Below are 19803 nucleotides of genomic sequence, written 5' to 3' on the forward strand. Positions count from 1 at the left end.
CTACATATTGCACTCTACCACGGTATCGAGCACTATTCTCTGGATAATCCAATCAAGACATATATATATATATATATATATATATATATATATATATCCATCCATCCATTTTCTACCGCTTATTCCCTTTCGGGGTCGCGGGGGGCGCTGGCGCCTATCTCAGCTACAATCGGGCGGAAGGCAGGGTACACCCTTGACAAGTCGCCACCTCATCGCAGGGCCAACACAGATAGACAGACAACATTCACACTCACATTCACACACTAGGGCCAATTTAGTGTTGCCAATCAACCTATCCCCAGGTGCATGTCTTTGGAAGTGGGAGGAAGCCGGAGTACCCGGAGGGAACCCACGCATTCACGGGGAGAACATGCAAACTCCACACAGAAAGATCCCGAGCCTGGATTTGAACCCAGGACTGCAGGAACTTCGTATTGTGAGGCAGACGCACTAACCCCTCTGCCACCGTGAAGCCATATATATATATATATATACATATATCATATATATACATATATATATATATATATATATATACATATATATATATACATATATATATATATATATATATATATATATATATATATATATATATATATATTAATATATCTATGAAATACTTGACTTGGTGAATTCTAGCTGTAAATATACTCCTCCCCTCTTAACCACGCCCCCAACCACGCCCTACGCCCCACCCCAGACCACGCACACCAATCCCCCCCCCCACCTCCCGAAATCGGAGGTCTCAAGGATGGCAAGTATGAAAGGTTGGCAAGTATGAAATTCGACAATTATATTCAACACATCGGCACCAATACACTTCTTTATCATGTCGAACATGTTCTTAACTTGCTAAAGACAACTTACGGCATCGCTTCTACGCTGCTTTGTGTAGGATGGCAACAGATATGATTACTGAGGACAGCAAAATTTACAACATGCTCTCAGACTAATACCGGAAATACCAAAGTATTATGATGTATTTATGTAAAGAATACTCACAATTGACTTCAGGACAACAGCAAATATTAACTACTGTGAGTATAAAAGCATGTAAAAAAAAGATATATATACTATTAAAAAAAAACTATACGGCAGCTTTAGTTTGAGGGCACTAAAGGTAATCATGTTGGTGAGCAATCTTCATTACCGTGAGAGCACTTTGGCTTTATTGAGATTCCGAGAGACGAGGCCAGCGCTCACAAAAAGGATTTATTGATCGCACTTAATGCAATAAGCAGGAAGGCCGGCATTTCATCACACGGAAGCTGGCAGTGAGTGTCTGTGACGCCACTTTTAGAGGAGAAGGTAGGACGGCGGCAAACGCTGACGCAGCCCCTAAAAAATTACTTAAAAGTCTTTTGATTGAGAGAGCGAATGTTTACAGAACCAAAACATAACTGAGGCGTGTTGCAGCAAAAATGTGTGTCAGGAGCCTCCTGGCCACTAGTTAGCGTAATGAGCGTCACAGTGAACCCCGTGAGAGCATCCAGTCTCAATCGCTAGCAGTAGCTTACACCTTGCATTGGCTTATAGCTGGCATTAGCACATAGCTAGCATTAGCATACAGCTAGCATTAGCACATAGATAACATTAACACATAGCTAACATTAGCACATAGCCAACATTAGCATACAGCTAGCATTAGCATATATCTAACATTAGCATACAGCTAGCATTAGCATATAGCTAACATTAGCATATAGCTAACATTATCACATAGTTAACATTAGCATACAGCTAGCATTAGCACATAGCTAACATTAGCCCATAGCAAACAATAGCATATAGCTGACATTAGAATATAGCTTTGTTCTGTATATTGTACAGTTTTTGTATATTGTTTTGTATATTGTACAATATTGTCTATTGGATAGTAGTCTGTTTATTTAAATTCTTATCATTATTATTTTCATTTTTATTTATCTTTATTACTTATGTGATTTATTTTCATTGCATATTTGTTTCCACTACCGCATCTTAAGTAGGAGTTTTTAATCTCGTTATTTGCAAATATTATGATAATAAAGTCCATCCTATTATTCTATTCTATTATAGATATCATTAGCATACAGCTAGCATTAGTTTATAACATTAGCATAGTTAACATTAGCTTATAGCTAGCCTTTGCACATAACTAACATTAGCACATAGCTAACATTAACATATAGATAGCATTAAATAGACTATAGATAGCATTGACTTATAGCTAGCATTACCTTTTAGCTAGCATTAGCATACAGTTAGCATTAGCTTATGAATAGAATTAGCACATAGCTGACATTAGCATAGAATTAGCTAATAGCTAGCATTAACTTATAACTAGCGTTAACATATAGCTAACATTAGCTTATAGCTAGCATTAGCACTTAGCTAACACAAAACAATCTAGAAGCACTGTTTAAATCAATTAAGAAACGTTACAAATAAGAATCACAAATAATTCGTAAATGGGTTTTTTTCAACATCCCAACTAATACACATGAAATATTCTGAAATGTTTTTAGTAACTTTTTTTTACCCTATTAAACATTTAAGGTCTCGGATTTTGTTTTTTTTACTTTGGTCACAAAAGCCATGATATAAAGTGTTTATATCGTTACATACCCAGATGTATCATATTTTACCTGAAACACATACAAAATAAACAAAAACAAACTGACCTAAACAAAGCTGTCCAGGGTATAAAGGATGTATCAGTTTGTATAAAGGGTGTATTAGTTTGTATAAAAGATGTATTAGTTTTATAAAGGATTAGAGATGCGCGGATAGGCAATTATATCATCCGCATCCACATCACCAAAGTCGTCATCCACCCGCACCAACATTTTATCAGCACCGTACCCGCCCGCCAACCGCCCGCTGAAATACATCAGAGGTTGTCCGCCTTTACCACTCACAGAGATATTTAAACCTGTTTCACAGAGTAATGACGACAATTGGAGCCACTAATGTTCCCGCGACTATCCAATAGCGTTCATCCTGATGACACGAATATGGGCGTGCTGTGAAGCCATTGCCTTTGACACCTTCAACAACATGTACGAACCGATTGTTAGTCTGGCAACATGTTGTGTGCAGCGTCCGCAATTACACGCACAAGATTGAAAGGCATACTGGGTGATACAGAGTACACTGAAGGTTGTGATATAAACAACTTTAACACTTATACTAATATGCGCCACGCTGTGAAGCCACACCCAACAGGATTGACAAACACATTTCAGGAGAACATCCTCACAGTAACACAACATAAACGCAACACAACAAATACCCAGAATGCTTTGTATTCATGACACTTCCTGAATATATTTTAAACCCCCGCCCCCCCAAACCGCGCCCACATTACAGACGCAGGGGGGGGGGGGGGGGGGGGGGGGGGTTTGCTGCTAGTGGGGTGTATAAAATAGTCAGGAAGGATTATGGGTATTTGTTGTGTTGCGTTTATGTTGTGTTACTGTGAGGATGTTCTCCCGAAATGTGTTTGTCGTTCTTAATTGGTGTGGCTTCACAGTGTGGCGCATATTACTAAGAGTGTTAAAATTGTTTATATCACAACCATTAGTGTACTCTGTGTCACCCAGCATGCATTGCAGTCGTGTGCGTGTTGTCGCGGAAGCCACACACAACATAATGCTTGACTGACAAGCAGATCGTACATGTTGTAGAGGGCGATAAAGCCAATGGCTTCATAGCACGCCCTAATACTCGTTATCTGGGTGACTACCAGCAGTCATTCAGGAGAATAATAGTGTCTCCTATTGTCTTCTACGCTTTATGACACGGGTCTTAAACGGCACTTTGAATGGCAAAGGATACCGATCACAGAACCATGTATATCAAATATTTCCGTATTTTTCAACCGCCATCCGCCGAATCTAATTAAAATCTATTTTTTCGTCATGTCAACCGCCCGACCCGCGGTTTATCCGCGGACTCCGCGGATGAGACCGCAAACCGCGCATCTCTATAAAGGATGTATTAGTTTTTATAAAGGATGTATTAATTTCTTTGAAGTATGTATTGGTTTGTATAAATGATGTATTAGTTTGTATAAATAATGTATTAGTTTGTATAAAGGATGTATTCGTTCGTATAAAGGGTGTATTAGTTCGTATAAAGGGTATAACAGATTTATTAGTTTGTATAAAGGATGTATTCGTTCGTATAAAGGGTGTATTAGTTCGTATAAAGGGTACAACAGATTTATTAGTTTGTATAAAGGATGTATTCGTTCGTATAAAGGGTGTATTAGTTCGTATAAAGGGTATAACAGATTTATTAGTTTGTATAAAGGATGTAATAGCTCGTATAAAGATGTATTAGCTTTTATCAAGAATGTATGAGTTTTTATAAAGGATGTAATAATTTGTATAAAGGATGCAACGATTTGTATAAAGGATGTATTAGTTTGTATAAAGGAGGTATTAGTTAGTAGAAACAATGTATAATTTTCTACAAATGATGTATTAGTTTGTATAAAGGGCATATTAGTTTGTATAAATGATTAATTAGTTTGTATAAAGGGTGTATTAGTTTTTATAAAGGATGTATTTGTTTGTATAAAGGGTGTTTTAGTTTGTAAAGAGTATGTATTAGTTTGTATAAAGGACTTAGTATGTATAAAGGCTGTATTAGTTTGTATAAAGGATGTATTAGTTTGTATAAAAGATGTATGAGATTTTATAAAGGATGTATTAGTTTGTATAAAGGATGAATTAATTTGAATAAAGGATGCATTAGTTTAAATAAAGGATGCATTAGTTTGTATAAATGTTGTATTAGTTTGTATAAAGGATGAATTTGTCATGTCTTTGTGATCATGTTTTGTTTGGTTATGTTCTGTTGGTTTTCGGACTCTTAGTGCATCTTGTTTTGTCACCATGAGAACCATTAGTTTCACCTGTCAAGTGTTCGGACTCACGCACCTGTCACTAATTATGTCATTATTATTCAAGCCCGGTTTTTCAGTTGGTCGTTCTGGCGTCATTGATTGTTTCTTGCTCGGTTCACTCTGTTTCATGCCCTGTTTACTTCTTCATGCAAATTTTCATAGTTCATGCTGCTCTGCTCTTGTCACCGTCGGTGTTCTTGTTTCATGTCCATAGTTCTGCCTTAGTGTTAGTTTTGTGCGCGCCTTTTGTTTACACATTTATGGTATAATTAAAACATGTATTTACCTTTACGCCATGTCCCGTCACCTTCTTTTGCATCTCGGGAAAACTATCCACGCAGGAAACTGCACCAAAGTCCTCATTTCGACATAATTAGTTTGTCTAAAGGATGTATTAGTTTGTACAAAGGATGTATTAGTTTGTATACATTTTTAAATGTATAAATGCATAAAATTATAAATTTTAATGCTCTCCTAAAAGAGTCAATAAAGCACTATCTCTCTCTCTTTCTCTCTCTCTCTCTCTCTCTCTCTCTCTCTCTCTATCTGTCTCTCTCTCTATCTATCTAAAGGATGCATTAGTATTTATAAAGGATATATTAGTTTGTACAAAGCAGTGTTTTTCAACCTTTTTTGAGGCAAGGCACATTTTTTTCATTAAAAAATCCGGAGACACACCACCAGCAGAAAACGTTAAAAAATGAAACTCTACCAGGTTGTCGTGCCTCATTGAGTTTGTTGGTGTTTTCCTGTGTGTAGTGCTTTAGTTTTTGTCTTGCAATGTTATTTTGGTGGCCCTGCCTGTTTCGTTGGGGTTTCCCTGTAGCACTTTCATGTCTTTTTTTGAGCGCTAATTCCGCGCACCTGCAAGGCTATTTATGTTTTTGATATCTTTCTTTGTGTGGACATTGGTGATTGTCATGTCATGTACGGATGTACTTTGTGGATACCGTAAGCTTTTGCTGTCGTCCAGCATTCTGTCTCGGTTTACTTTATAGCCAGTTCAGTTTTGCTTTCGTTTTGCATAGCCACTGCCTTTTCCTTTCCCTTTCAGTCATTTTTGGTTTAAGCATTGCATGCATTTTTACCTGCACGCTGCCTCCCGCTGCGATCTGTATATTGGGATTACAACAAACCATCCTCGTCTCACCCGACACATTCCGACTTTTACAAAGCAATTAACTACCTGCTGCCACTTACAGACATGGAGGATTTTTTGGACCAATTAGGTGAAGTTGCATAATTTCCGAAGGCACACCAGACAATATCTCACTGAACACTAGTGTGCCGCGGCACAGTGGTTGAAAAACACTGGTATAAAGGATGTATTAGTTATAACAATACCGGTAATTGATGAAGTAAACAATTTGATGGGAGTATATTTGAGCTCCAGCAGAGAGAACATCCATCACTACTAAAAGTGTGTATTATTGCAGTACAACATGGTGTCCATCATGGATGATGATGACTGGTTCATGTCCTTCTTCCCAAACATCTTTCTGGTCGGGACTTTAAATCAAAAGCGCTGACAATGCGAGCCAGCTGGATGTCCGCCCTTCATAAACGCAAAACTTCCATAAACATGACTGACAACCATGTGTTCCAGCTGTTTCACAGACACACACACATACACATACACACACACACACACACCCCGGTTGACACTTATGTTAAGTCTTTATCCCCTCCTCCCCTCCATGACCTTTACTCATTAGGTCATGACAATAAACACAAGGCAGGTCCCCCCCACCCAACACACACACACACACACACACCTGTACAAAGACTTAGCAAATGAAGCAAGGTTGAATGCCGTAAATCTCCAAGACGATGTTCATGTTTCAGGACCATGTCTTCATGTTTCTGGCTCCGACGAGGGATGCTTCCCATATAAAAAACCTCCTTTTGGCGAGAAGGCAGCGAGGTTTTTATGGCGCCGTCATTCACGGAGGTTGAAGTTTTCTCACGACAAGGCAGCAAGAGAAAGTTGCTACTCAAGTTGCAATTGAAAAGTGCAAAAGGTTGCAAGTGAGGCTCGAAACTTGCTTGCCATTTTGAGAGGGGACACATTAGAACTGAATGTTTCTTTAAGATATACATACATATATATATATATATATATATATATATATATATATATACATATATATATATATATATACATATATGTATATATATACACATATATATATACATATATATATAGACATACATACATATATACATACATACATACATACATACATACATATATATATATATATATATATGATTGATATATATATATATATATATACACATACATACATACATACATATATATATATATATATATATATATATATATTTATATATATATATATATATATATATATATACATATATATATATTTACTAGGGTTGTGAACGATAAACCGATGCGACCGAGTATTCGTTTCAACAAGTGAGCGATTAGGCTGCATCGGTAGCAGACTCCTCAATCGATGTGAATAATCCATGAATTCCTATCTGAATCGGTTATAGAGTCATGGATCGGTTATCGCGAGACTTTGCATGGGTTGGCTAGATGACAATATGCGCCAGCGTCTCTAAAACAACGCGAGAGCAGTAGCTACTCGCCAAATGCGGTAGCAGCCTCGCTGGTATTAGCACCAGTGATAAACAAGGGACAACACGGAAAATGAGGGAGGAGGAGAACGAAAGAGTCAGTCTGACCGAAGGTGATAATGGACCGAGAAAGATTTTCAACGCATCGGGGAGACAGAAATCCAAAGTGTGGAAAGATTTTGGGTTTTATAAGAAGGAAGGGAAGCTCGACAGAAGCCATGGTATTTGTAAATTGTGTCGAGCATCGTTGACGTACACTGGCAGCATGCAAAGAGGAAACACGGCCAAGAATACGGTCAGTTAAAACCCCGTGCCACATTTTGAGATGTGTTATAGGTGTGTAACTTGTTTACATTGTAATGTTGCACCTTTGTTACCTACCTCTAGTGTTCAAAACACTATATGCTAAGGTTGAAATATTGAATCTTTGTTACTTACCTCTAGTGTTCAAAAGACTATATGCTCAGGTTGAACTATTGAATCTTTGTTACCTACCTCTATTGTTTAAAACACTATATGGTCAGGTTGAACTATTGAATCTTTGTTACCTACCTCTAGTGTTCAAAACACTATATGCTCAGGTTGAACTATTGAATCTTTGTTACCTATCTCTATTGTTTAAAACACTATATGCTCAGGTTGAACTATTGAATCTTTGTTACCTACCTCTAGTGTTCAAAACACTATATGCTCAGGTTGAACTATTGAATCTTTGTTACCTACCTCTAGTATTCAAAACACTATATGCTCAGGTTGAACTATTGAATCTTTGTTACTTACCTCTAGTGTTCAAAACACTATATGCTCAGGTTGAAAAATGTAATCTTTGTTACCTACCTCTAGTGTTCAAAACACTATATGCTCAGGTTGAACTATTGAATCTTTGTTACCTACCTCTATTGTTTAAAACACTATATGGTCAGGTTGAACTATTGAATCTTTGTTACCTACCTCTAGTGTTCAAAACACTATATGCTCAGGTTGAACTATTGAATCTTTGTTACTTATCTCTATTGTTTAAAACACTATATGCTCAGGTTGAAATATTGAATCTTTGTTACCTACCTCTAGTGTTCAAAACACTATATGCTCAGGTTGAACTATTGAATCTTTGTTACCTACCTCTATTGTTTAAAACACTATATGCTCAGGTTGAACTATTGAATCTTTGTTACCTACCTCTAGTGTTCAAAACACTATATGCTCAGGTTGAACTATTGAATCTTTGTTACTTACCTCTAGTGTTCAAAACACTATATGCTCAGGTTGAAAAATGTAATCTTTGTTACCTACCTCTAGTGTTCAAAACACTATATGCTAAGGTTGAAATATTGAATCTTTGTTACTTACCTCTAGTGTTCAAAAGACTATATGCTCAGGTTGAACTATTGAATCTTTGTTACCTACCTCTATTGTTTAAAACACTATATGGTCAGGTTGAACTATTGAATCTTTGTTACCTACCTCTAGTGTTCAAAACACTATATGCTCAGGTTGAACTATTGAATCTTTGTTACCTATCTCTATTGTTTAAAACACTATATGCTCAGGTTGAACTATTGAATCTTTGTTACCTACCTCTAGTGTTCAAAACACTATATGCTCAGGTTGAACTATTGAATCTTTGTTACCTACCTCTATTGTTTAAAACACTATATGCTCAGGTTGAACTATTGAATCTTTGTTACCTACCTCTAGTGTTCAAAACACTATATGCTCAGGTTGAACTATTGAATCTTTGTTACTTACCTCTAGTGTTCAAAACACTATATGCTCAGGTTGAAAAATGTAATCTTTGTTACCTACCTCTAGTGTTCAAAACACTATATGCTCAGGTTGAACTATTGAATCTTTGTTACCTACCTCTAGTGTTCAAAACACTATATGGTCAGGTTGAAATATTGAATCTTTGTTACCTACCTCTAGTGTTCAAAACACTATATGCTCAGGCTGAAATATTGAATCTTTGTTACCTACCTCTAGTGTTCAAAACTATCCTCAGGCTGAAATATAGCACTTTGTTGTTACCATTCTGTGCTACTTTTACCTCTGGAGTTCCCATCCTACAATTCAGCCAGACTTTTTTTGGTCCATGTCTAAAAATAATTACATTGACATGTGATTTTGTTGTTCTGTTTTTTGTGCCAGTGCCATAAAGCCACAATGCTTGGGGATTTGGAGTCCTGAATAATAACCGTCAAATCGAATCGTATCGTTCAGAATCGAATCGAATCGGTCTGTAATAAAAGGATATGGTTTTTGAATCGAATCGTAACCTGTGTATCTAGATGCATATCGAATCGTTTATCAGAGGGAGATGTGCAACCCTAATATACACATATATATATATACATATATATATATATATATATATATATGTCTTGATTGGATTATCCAGAGAATAGTGCTCGATACCGTGGTAGAGCGCGATATATATATATATATATATATATATATATATATATATATATATGTATAAACATACATTAGGGGTGTAACGGTACACAAAAAATTCGGTTCGGTACATACCTCGGTTTAGAGGTCACGGTTTGGTTCATTTTCGGTACAGTAAGAAAACAACAAAATATAAATTTTTGGGGTATTTATTTACCAAATTTGTAAACAATGGCTTGATCCTTTTAACATTGGGAACACTATAATAATACTGCCCACGTTAATCCACATTAAACTGCTTTAAGTTGTTGCTTGGATGAAATAAAATGACACAACTTTTCTTTTACATATAAAAAGTGCAACATTAAACAGTTTCAAGTCAACTCATCATGCTTAATTTATTACAGCATTGGGGAAGCCTGTAGTTGATTTTTATTATGTAAATGTTTTATTTTTATCAACAAGTGATAGCATGGACCCTGCCATTCAAAACTAGGCTGCTACATTACTAATAATTAATGTAACTATAGCTGAAAATGTATCCCTGACCACCATGGAGTTTATGTAGGCTTTATGATGCACTTAAATTATTTTATACACTATCAGAGACAGAAACTCTTCATTTAACATAATGTCCTTTTTTGCTGCTTCAACACACCTCAATCAACACTGTCCGTGACATGCGCACACACGCACCGCAAAATGAGTAAACGTTTCGCTAAAAGCTAACTAGCCTTCACCTAAAGCCAGGACTGCGAGTGAGCTGAGCTGCAGTTTGTTTCTAGAAGGTCAACGGGCTCATAGTGATGTTTAGAAAGTAGTTCACTTGGAATATAATTTGGGGCGAGTGAGTTGCTCCCCTGCTAAAGACCTATCTGCTCGACATCGACACTAGAGACCTGACGACATGCGCTCTGAATACGCATTGCTGATTGGCTTTTTATGTAACCAATCAGATGGTTGTGTGGGCGGGCCAATGCAGGGTGCTGTGTACAGACACAGAAGTAGAACGGAGCGGAGCAGCTTGTTAAGACTTTAGCATAGGCGGCTACTTTATATGTACGTGTTGAACTTGTTCGGTATTCCTCCGCACCGAACCGAAACCCCCGTACCGAAACGGTTCAATACAAATACACGTACCGTTACACCCCTAACATACATACATACCGGGGTAGAGCGGAATATACATATATATATCACAAGAGGCTATAACATCCCTACAAGGCTGTTTGGCAGGTTTCCCTGCTCGTCAGGGAATTTTATTAATAATTATTAACGTATATATACATATACATATACATATACATATACATAAATATACATATATATATACATATATATACTTAGACTTAGAAAAAATTTATTAATTCCCAAGGGAAATTGTTCCACACAGTAGCTCAGTTACAAACAATGTAAAGGGTAAGGATGGAAAGGAAAACGCACACAAGGGAACAAAACAGGGCGCAAACAAAAGGTATAAAGTAGACCAAAAAATGTACCATAGTAGCAATATGAAATATAACATATACATCATAATTACATATTATATATATAGTATATAAAAATACTGATTTATTATATCATTATATAATATATACGATATATAAACAATCCCAATTACCATGTACAATATTACAGTATATGTAACAGCCGCACTAAAAAAAAAAAAAGGGCAAAAAATAAAGAGTAGATCCAGCAGAAAATATACATTATAAATCAGGTAATATACATATACATATATACACACATATATATATATATCCATCCATCCATTTTCTACCGCTTATTCCCTTTCGGGGTCGCGGGGGGCGCTGGCGCCTATCTCAGCTACAATCGGGCGGAAGGCAGGGTACACCCTGGACAAGTCGCCACCTCATCGCAAGGCCAACACAGATAGACAGACAACATTCACACTCACATATATATATATATATATATATATATATATATATATATATACACACACATATAAATGCACATATACATAATTTTTTTCCATTGGTTATAAAAAATATCAATAAGTATCGATATTGACAGGTATAAAACACCTCCATCCTCTGTACCCATATCGCCCAGCCCTATGTCCCACTTACATATTAAAAGGATATTAAACACAATATTTTGTAAACTTGAAGGCTCCACTTTTAAACGGTCTGAATCCTAACATCAAGGGCAACACACTATTCAATAACAACTGCAACATTCTACATTTCATGTTTGCTTGTCCTTACTTCACATCATTCGTCAGTCCTGATTAGTATTGACCTCCCCTTGACACGCTCAAGACTTATGTGCCCAATGACCCTCTCCCTCAGATGGATGGATGCTGCTCACACGCACACGCACACTAAAAAGTAAATAGGTTTGTAAAAAAGAGAAACAGAAGAAAAAAGAAAAAGGTATGCAAAAAAATATGTTTGTAAAATAAGTGGAAAAAAAATAGGAATGCAAAAAAGGAAAAATTAAAAAATGAATAGGTATGAAAAAAACAAACTTAAATATATATGTATATATATACATATATATACATATATATATATATATATATATATATATATATATATATATATGTATGTTTATGCAAAAAATAAAGTGAGAAAAAAGAAAATGAGAAGAAAATATATATGCAAAAATAAAAAGGTATGCAAAAAAACTGAAAAAATCTGAATAGATATGCAAAAAAAAAGGAAACAAAATAACTATGGAAAAAAATAATAATAAAAGAAAGCAAAAAAGAAAATTGGTATGCAAAAAAAATAAAAAATAAAATAGATATGCAAAAAAAAAAGACAAAAGAATAGCTATGCGAAAAAGGAACAAAAAAATACAAACTCCGTTTCCATATGAGTTGGGAAATTGTGTTAGATGTAAATATAAACGGTATACAATGATTTGCAAATCATTTTCAACCCATATTCAGTTGAATATGGTACAAAGACAACATATTTGATGTCCATCCATCCATTTCCTACCGCTTATTCCCTCGTGGGGTTGGGGGGGGCGCTGGCGCCTATCTCACCCACAATCGGGCGGAAGGCGGTGTACACCCTGGACAATTCGCCACCTCATCGCAGGGCCAACACAGATAGACAGACAACATTCACACTCACATTCACACACTAGGGCCAATTTAGTGTTGCCAATCAACCTATCCTCAGGTGCATGTCTTTGGGAGTGGGAGGAAGCCGGAGTACCCGGAGGGAACCCACGCATTCACGGGGAGAACATGCAAACTCCACACAGAAAGATCCTGAGCCTGGGATTGAACCCAAGACTGCAGGACCTTTGTATTGTGAGGCAGACGCACTAACCCCTCTCCCACCGTGAAGCCCCACATATTTGATGTTCAAACTGATAAAAAAATGTTTTTTGCAAATAATCATCCATTTTCTACCGCTTATTCCCTTGTGGGGTCGCGGGGGGCGCTGGCGCCTATCTCAGTTACAATCGGTAGCTGAGGTGTTTTATTTTGTGGGAACAAAAGTTGGAATTTTACAAGACAAATTTGTAGTTTTTACATTTACAGTGACATTTGGTGATGTTTTATGGTTTAAAAAAAATTGGGAATGTCAACAAAAAAAAAAGATTTATTGATCAGAAGGTCTGTGATGAGGTGGCTACTTCTCCAGGGTGTACCCGGCCTTCCGCCCGAATACAGCCAAGATAGGCTCCAGCACCCTCCATGACCCCAAAAGGGACAAGCAGTAGACAAATGGATAGATGGATGAACAGAAGGTTGAATCTAAGTATTTTATTTGATTATAGAGCGATAAAAGTACATGTTATAGCGCTATATTGATAATATAATGAATAGCTAAGACAAATGACAATAATAAAGTGGGAATTTTATGCTAAAAATCTAATTCAACAAGCAAATAAAGTAATTTAACACAGAATAAACATTCCCATGCACCAACTTGTTACACAGCGCCTCTGCTGGTCATGGCCGTGTACTCATACTTGCCAAAACTCCTGGATTTTCCGGGAGAGTCCCGAAATATGTGTGTGTGTGTGTGTGTGTGTGTGTGTGTGTGTGTGTGTGTGTGTGTGTGCGTGCGTGCGTGCGTGCGTGCGTGCGTGCGTGCGTGCGTGCGTGCGTGCGTGCGTGCGTGCGTGCGTGCGTGCGTGCGTGCGTGCGTGCGTGCGTGCGTCCGTGCGTCCGTGCGTGTGTGTGTGTTCTGGCAATGCTTACTTGACGGGGACATCGCTCTGTTTACACAGTCACCTTTAGGGGACTTCTGACGGTATGGGGACAAAAAAGAAGTCCCCTAAAGGGAAAACTTTTTAAATGATAGTCAGATCCATTCTGAAGATGCCTCAGTGATTTGTAAGCTTTGTCCCATAAAACATATTTTGTGGTTAGTTTGAGAGTGAGACATTTGCACCGCAGGCCCCTCATCGGGCTGTAACTGGTACATTTAAGTGGTGAAACTTCCTATAAGAGGATAGCTGTAGTGCTTGCTGTATTCTGAAGATCATGTCATATTTAATTTGATTTTTTTTTTTTATATATATGGTCCTCAGTAGTCACGTACAAATTTGTGTGAATTATGCAAAATTATTTAAATTTGGTCCCCATGAACCATATTAACTATTTTTCCCCAGGGTCCCCAGTAAGAATGATCAGCACATTACTTCATCAATCCAGAGATTTAAAGGGGAATATTATCACAATTTCAGAAGGGTTAAAATAAAAATCAGTTCCCAGTGGCTTATTTTATTTATTGAAGTTTTTTTCAAAATTGTACCCATCCCGGAATAGCCCTAAAAAAAGCTTTAAAGTGCCTGATTTTCGCTATCTATGAAGCCATCGTCCATTTTCCTGTGATGTCATCCAGTGATGCCAAAACGGATAGCACAGCAAGATATAGCAACATTAGCTCGGATTCAGACTCGGATTTCAGCGGCTTAAGCGGTTCAACAGATTACGCATGTGTTTAAACGGATGGTTGGAGTATGGAGGCAGATAGCGAAAACGAAATTGAAGAAGAAACTGAAGCGATTGAGCGAATAGCTATTGACGCAATTCGCCCATGTTTGCCTTAGCATCGCCGGTAAAATGTGCAGACCAACGATCGGAAGTTTCGCATCTTGTGACACTGGATCAACTTAAATCCATCGATTGGTAAGTGTTTGTTTGGCATTAAATGTGGGTGGACGGAAACGTTGGATGTAAATATAGTTTCAAATGTACATATAGCTAGCCTAAATAGCATGTTGGCATCAATTAGCTGGCAGTCATGCCGCGACAAATTATGTCTGATTAGCACATAAGTCACCAACATCAACAAAACTCACCTTTGTGATTTAGTTGACTTTATCGTTGGAAATGCATCTGCAGGTTATCCATACATCTCTGTGCCATGTTTGCCTTAGCGTCTATGAGCTAACTGGGCAGTGGACATTTTACCTCATTTTTTTTTATCCCTCCACAACCTGTAGAAAGGGTGGTCCCCACAAGTGATGATCAAAAACTTGGTCGTCTTTCCAAATGATAATCAGTATGTGTGTGTGAGTGTGCATGTGTGTGTGTGTGTGTGTGTGTGTGTGTGTGTGTGTGTGTGTGTGTGTGTGTGTGTGTGTGTGTGCAGGTATGATTTCCCACAAACACTACTACTACCTGACCCGGGGACGTGCTAAGCCTCCCCACCCTGTCCGCCACTTCAAGGTTTTGACCTTTGACCTGCGGCGGTGAGAACTTCTGTGATCTGGTTGTCACGTCTCTGCTCGGACCTTCCTCCCTTCCCCCGACGTCTGTCTGCGTGTGAAAGCAACCCCCTCCATCCCCCGCCAAAATAAGATGAAAAAAGTCTGATAATTGGATGTTGTGGATGTTGACTCAACAGCCACAAAAATATGCCAAAGGAATGAGGATGATGAATATTCCACAATATAAGTGATATGAATTTGGCTGACGATAGAACGTTTAATACTATCGTCATATCATGATAATGCTCAAAATGGATGTTACTTACAAGTATTGTTATCACTGGAAGATGACAAACAGCTAAACATGCTACATTGCACATCATAGCAGGATACGAGAAGCCCTGCTAACCGCTAAACTAAAGCTTGTGTATGTGAACAAGAGTGGGCGGATCGATACAAATATCAACAGTCATGATACCAAGTATAGTATCAGGTTGTGAGTTCAAACCCCGGCCGAGTCATACCAAAGACTACAAAAATAGGAGCCATTACCTCCCTGTTTGGCACTCTGCATCAAGGGTTGGAATTGGGGGTAAGTCACCAAAAATGATTCCCAGGCGCGGCCACCGCTGCTGCTCACTGCTCCCCTCACCAATAATATAAACACAGTCTATTATACAACATTGTGCACATGTGAATAACATAAATACAGTCTATTATACAGTATTATTCACCTGTGAGTAACATAAATACAGTCTATTGTACATCATTATTCACATGTAAATAATATAAATACATTACACAATTACAGTACATGTACAGTATAAAGGAACATATGCATACTATCGTCATATCTTGATAATGCTCAAAACCATGGCGGTGGATGTTTCTTACAAGTAGACTTATCACTGGAGGATGACAAATTGCTAAACATACTACATTGTTCACCGTAGGAGGATACAAGAATCCCTTGCTAGCCGCTAAGATAGAGCCCTTGTATGTAAACAAGGGTGGGCGGATTGATACCAATATCGACAGTCATGACACCAAGTATAGTATTAGGTTGTGAGTTCAAACCCCGGCTGAGTCATACCAAAGACTACAAAAATGGGAGCCATTACCTCCGTGCTTGGCACTCAGCCTCAAGGGTTAGAATTGGGGGTTAAATCACCAAAAATGATTCCAAGGCGCGGCCACTGCTGCTGCTCACTGCTCCCTTCACCACCCAGGGGGTGAACAAGAGGATGGTTCAAACGCAGAGGACAAATTTCACCACACCTAGTGTGTGTATGACAATCATTGGTACTTTAAATTTAACTTTAAGTTATTGGTCGATTCTACGGTGATTAGATTTGCATGTTTGTCGTCCTTTTTTATATTGTTTACAAACTGGAAAAAAAATAAAAGTAGTTTTGTCTTTTGCGTGATTGTTTTGCGCAATTGACTTTATTATAAGTGTTGTTTGCCATGAAAGGAAACGAGGAAGCAGTTGGCGCGTATTAAAAGCAGAATGAGTCGATAACGAAAGCTAAAATAACATCTGAACATTTATCCATGAAAATATGTAGAAGCAGAAAGAAAACACGAGGCGGTGAATCTTTGGGCGCCTAACGATTCCATCCCATTCAGATTCCTATGGGTGGTGATTCCATTCAGAATCGATTCTAGACTCAAAGTGGTTCTTGTAAAGTATTATTTGGTTAGAATAACTTTTTCAAAGGTCAGTAAAGCTTCTGGTTGCATGGAGATGGCCTGAAAAGCATTTTTTTTTTATGTATTCCTATGGAAAATAAAATAAATAAATAAAATAAAAATAAAAATAAAAAATTAAATTAAATAAAAATATATATATATATGTATATATTTTTTTTTATAATAATTTTTCAAAAATTTATCGATTTACAATCCGGATGAATAACAATCGAGATTGTGATCTGAATCGATATTTGTGTGAACTGTACAATATTACATTACATTATAAAACTACTGTACGGTGTTCATACAATATTTTTTGGTACATTAGCTAAATATTCAATCTAATATACCGAAATATACTGTCGTATTACCAGAAAATGTGAAAATAGAACAGAATAGAATAGAATAGAATAGACAGTACTTTATTGATCCCTGGGGGAAATTCAGCACCACAGTTCGCTCACAGTAGAACATTAAACACTTGGTATTTTTTACATGTGAATAATATAAATACAGTCTATTACACAGCATTATTCACATGTGAATAACATAAATACATTATACATTTAAGTATAGTCAAAAAGTACATGAATATGAAGACATAATGAACCTTTTTGAGCAAAATAAATATTAGGGCTGTGAATCTTTGGGCACCACTAGATTCCCTTCTTGTGGCATTGATTCCTGATTCAAAATCAATACTTTTTAAATAACATTGGGTGCCAGTTCTATGATAAACTACATAACTCCATAAATTACATACATTCCTATAATACTTTTTAAAAAAACTGATTTTGGTTCATAAAATCTACATCTACATGACGATTGGTCTGAGTGGCTGGACAAGACAGATTGAAAAAAAAAAAAAAAAGTTTTTCTTCAAAAATTGATTTTATTTTTTTTATTTTTTTATCAATTAGCAATTGTCCCAAATGAATATCACAGTTCATTCAAAAATATATTTTTTTACACCACTACCAAAAGTGTCAATTGATCAGTTGATCTGACCACAGAAGTTTCCTCCAGAAGGTCATATCTTTGCCCATGTGATGAAAACAAAACAAAAATGTAACTGTTTGGCCACAATAGCCAGTAATTTTTGGAGGAGAAAATGTGAGGCCTTTAATCACAGGAACACCAATCCTACCGTCACGCATGGTGATGGTAGTATTATGCTCTGGGCCTGTTTTGCTGCCAATGGAACTGGTGCTTTAAATGGGACAATGAAAAAGGAGGATTACCTCCAAATTCTTCAGGACAAGCTAAATTCATCAGCCCGGAGGTTGGGTCTTGGGTGCAGTTGAGTGTTCCAACAGAAGAATGACCCCAAACAAACCTCAAAAGTGGTAAAGGAATGGCTAAATCAGGCTAGAATGAAGGTTTTAGAATGGCCTTTACCAAAGTGCTGCCTTAAACGTGTGGACAATGCTGAAGAAACAAGTCCATGTCAGAAAAGCAACACATTTAGCTGAACTGCACTAATTTTTCCAAGATGAGTGGTCAAAAATTCAAGCAGAAGCTTGTGGATGGCTACCAAAAGCGACTCATTGCAGTGAAATTTGCCAAGGGACATGTAAGCAAATATTAACATTGCTGTATGTATACTTTTTGCCCAGCATATTTGCTCATATTTTCAGTAGACCCGTAATAAATTCATAAAAGAAGCAAACTTCATGAATGTTTTTTGTGACCAACAAGTATGTGCTCCAATCACTCTATCACAAAAAAATAAGAGTTGTAGAAATGATTGGAAACTCAAGACAGCCATGACATTATGTTCTGCACAAGTGTATGTACACTTTTGACCACAACTGTACATAGATATATGTGTATTTTTCTATATATATATATATATATATATATATATATATATATATATATATATATATATATATATATATATATATATATATAAATTATCAATAGATTTATAATAAAGAAGAATAAGAATCGAGATTTGTATGGGAATCGATTTGTTTGTGCCCCCCTATTAAATATTTAGTTCATCCATCCATTTTTCTACCGCTTGTCCCTTTCGGGGTTGCGGGGGGTGCTGGAGCTTATCTCAGCTGCACATGGGCGGAAGGTGGCGTACACTCTGGACAAGTTGCCACCTCATCATGACACCCAATATCTAAGTTACATTTAAACCAGTGTGGGTGGAACTGAGAACAGGTGGGTAAAGTTAGATAGTACTTTATTTATTCCGTCAGGAGAGTTCCTTCAGGAAAAGTGTCTTGCCCAAGGACACAACAGTAGTGACTAGGATGGCGGAAGCGTGGATTGAACCTGGAACGCTCAAATTGCTGGCACGGCCACTGTACTCTGCCCCACGTGCATCCCCAATTGTCTTTGGTCTAAATAATTTATTGTTTACCAAAACAGGTATGTTAGCTTTGTTAAAGACTTAACTGTTGTACCTTTGTACAACCTTAAGCCTTGTTGTGTACACACACATGTATGTTTGGTCAGGCAAGAGCTAACCAATCCAAGTCTAAGACTAGATCGGACCAATCCAGGCTGTACCCCGCCTTCCGCCTGAATGCAGCTGACATAGGCTC

General features: G+C 37.3%; 1 protein-coding gene across 3 annotated transcripts in view; it reads right to left on the reverse strand.

Annotated features, from left to right (window-relative positions):
- Positions 1 to 19803, reverse strand: part of agrn (agrin) — a 506995-nt gene that overhangs the window by 389413 nt on the left and 97779 nt on the right. The window lies entirely within an intron of this gene.

Source organism: Nerophis ophidion, linkage group LG27 (genome assembly GCF_033978795.1).
Source record: "Nerophis ophidion isolate RoL-2023_Sa linkage group LG27, RoL_Noph_v1.0, whole genome shotgun sequence".
NCBI classification, from domain to species: Eukaryota; Metazoa; Chordata; class Actinopteri; order Syngnathiformes; family Syngnathidae; genus Nerophis; species Nerophis ophidion.